A 3375-nucleotide genomic window follows, 5' to 3' on the forward strand; every position below is an offset into this window, starting at 1 on the left:
CTCAATTTTCATGGACGATTCCTCTATTCAAATTCCACTGGTTACAGGATCAGATATCTTATCATAGCCAATGATTAGTTCCTAGGCAGCGTCCGCAGAGGCTTCGGTGCGAAGCAAGTCAGACCTGCCAACGCTTAGCGAGCGTTGCTCTGACCGGGCAGCACGTCGTCGCAAGGACGCGGCACAGGCGTGGGTGCAATGTATTATATCCTTCTATCCATATTACCACCTGTTTATATAGAATTATCGATATATCGCATTATTTTGTGATCCACTTCGAGTTCGATATATACATGTCCGACTCTACTCGCTCCTGAACGATTTAGTTGCTGAAAGACGAGCTAAAGAAAACACGCTCAGTTGCACAGCTGCGCCACAATCGCGAGTCTTTCCGCGGTGCGCGTTATGCGGCGATGGTCTGTCGCGTTCGCCTCATCTGACATGAAAACAACCTAATAGATTTGTGTGCTCAGGCATACGTCTGCGACACGTTCTCCGCGCTTGGAGACGCGGAACAGCTGTAAAACGCCTCTTCGGTGTCGGTTATCGCCTCTCTTTCATAGTTTGACTTGCAGCTGCATTTCATGCGGACCTTACCCCCTTATTCACAAACCGACCTTTACCTTCCCTATCGAGGTCCTTACCTTTACGGCTCCTTTCCGGGTTTCCGAAACCAACCTTATCCTTAAACTTCACCTTTAGCCGCCCTTTCGGCCTCGGAAAAAACGCGTTCGCAAAGGTAGCCCCTGGCCTACCTTTAGCAGCCCCTTTCGCTCATCCAACATGGAGGAATACGACGACAACTTTTCCGAGCTCGTCGAGTTCATGGAATTTATGGAAGAAGTAGTGAATGACGAAGTTCCCCACCGCGCGAAGCCGTCGCGGAGGGTGCTTAGGGATCGCCAGAACCCGCTGGAGCACTTCGACGACGGCGAGCTTCTCGCGAGGTACCGGTTTTCGAAGCCTGCCGTGCTGGAACTGCACCGCTACCCTGACGGACGATGTTGTCCTGTGCCGCCGCTGCTGCGACTACTTATCGCCCTCCGCTTTTACGGTGCGGAGACTTTTCAAGCTGTGACCGGCGACCTCGTCAATGTCTCCCAACCCACGGTTTCCCGGGTGGTGTCGACTGTGTCCGCCGTCATCGCAGAAACGTTGTTTCCGGCACTGGTGACATTTCCTGAAGCCGGAGATATGCACAAACTGATGCACGCCTTTTACGGCATCGTTCAGTTTCCCGGCGTCACTGGGTGCGTTGACTGCACTCATGTGCGGATAAAGAGCCCGGGAAGAGAAAACGCCGAAGTGTTCCGGAATCGGAAAGGGTATTTCTCCTTCAATGTGCAGGTAAGAAGAACTTTAAAGCTGCTGTAATATTTGTTTAGTTCATGTCAAGTACGTAATTTTCACCGTGCGTCTTGCCGGGCTTCTTTATTTTTAATTGGGGGTGAAGAAAGGAACGGGACGCGAAAGAGGAATGCAAAAGAGAGAGCAGAACTGCGCATAACTAAAATAATTATCAATTCTGTTCTCCTTTATCATAGTTAAGTAGAAACAAAGCAGTGCTGTGAAGCTGTAACACAAGGTATTCCACGTAACTGCTAATTCAAGCATATTAAAAAGAAAATGGTCCAGTATTTGGCAAGCTTCAATTTTGTATTCACAAAATGATTGAGGTAAGTGGTTTAACAAGTGAATTGTGCTTGTGCTTCGAAAAGAAATGCTTGCCAAAATCATATTTTATGGTCAGCAGTCACATGCGAGTAAATATGAAAATCATTTTGTGCAAATAATTGTGCAAGCTACTGACAGTGCTAATTGGGGCTAGCCTCTTCACATTTGCAGAGACTCCGAGGCTTGCAGACGGCACAATCAAGAACCCATATCTACACATTGCTTTATTAGGCCCTGTGACACACAGCACCTTTCTCATTTTCTGCACTGCTCATTGAGTGATCATGATTTATGCAGTATGTTAATCATTCATTGGTGAGTTTATACAGTGACAAGAAGGTATTATGAGAAATGTAAAGGCTCAGTAAATTGGGTGTACACGGCATAAAGTAGATAGCTGTTACGAGAACGCTATGCGCAAATTGCACATCTGTTCAATGTAGCTGCAATATTCTTGAATGGAAAGGAATTGCTGTGTGTAATTTGTTTGCGACACTGTTTCTTCGCAAATTTTCTGCAGGCAATAACAGGCCCTCAGATGGAGTTTTTTTTTGATGTGGTGGCGAGCTGGCCTGGGTCTACACATGACAGCCGTGCAAGGTTCTGCTACGTTGAAGTAACCATCCCAAGAGTGCTTCTCGGCGACATGAGGTATGCGTGCCGGCCTTAACTCATGACCCCCTCAGGGTATCAGGACAGAGAGGCAGCCCAGAGTACCGGTAAGCAGAAACTATTTGGCAGAATATATGAACTCACAATAACATAACAGATGCTCTCAACCTATGGAACGTTTGTTTTCATTTATATACAGCAAGGCACAGATCAAGACGAGGAATACTGTGGAGAGGGCACTTGGAATATGGAAGAGTAGATTCCCGTGTCTGGACATGAAGCTTCAAATCAACACCAGGATGTCTGCAGTCGTAATAACAGCTTGTGCTGCACTGCACTATTTTGGCCGCCGTCGTGCTACAGAGGAAATGCCTCCTGCTCTGTTGCACACAAACACATGCAACTCTCGGCAGCCACAGCATCAACCAGAGCTGCAATCATTGCCTCTGGACTCGCAAAGTGGGTCCAGAGCAAGGGGAAGCATCATTCGGCACCACTTTACACAAAATTAGGTAATACGAAGGGTATGTTGCTGGGCGAGTTCGTGGTGATCGAACATCATGGAATCGCAGCGCTAACAGACAGGGACACAGGGAGGACACAAACGACGCAAGTTTCAGCGCAAGTGTGTGTTTGTGTCCTCCCTGTGTCGTTGTCTGCTAGCGCTGCGATTCCATGATGTTAGGTAATATGAATGAATGCGACTCGCTCCTTCAAGAAACAATGTGTTTATTGTTACTCTATGTTCAGCTCCTTCCTCAACACAGCAATTTTCAGCTGCAAAAGTTGCATTTTAGCCTTTTTGTTCGCACTCTAGAGTGCATGCATCTCCACTGTATGCTTCATGTGCAGCTCATGCTCTGCTTTCATGTGTTTCACTCTTAACACATGTTCTTTTCTTTTTCGTTTGCTCTCTGCTACCACAGCCTCAAGACGGGAACTCAGCTCTGTAGCAAGCACAGACTCTTTTGGGGCAGGCGCAGCCTTGCGTCGCTGATAGCCAGCCGGCTGTGCAGCAGGAAGAATGACTTCACAAGTGGTGGCCAGCATCGGCGCATTGTGGTCTCCGTCGCTGCACTGTTGCTCCTG

The sequence above is a fragment of the Amblyomma americanum genome, chromosome 1 (genome assembly GCF_052857255.1).
Source record: "Amblyomma americanum isolate KBUSLIRL-KWMA chromosome 1, ASM5285725v1, whole genome shotgun sequence".
NCBI classification, from domain to species: domain Eukaryota; kingdom Metazoa; phylum Arthropoda; class Arachnida; order Ixodida; family Ixodidae; genus Amblyomma; species Amblyomma americanum.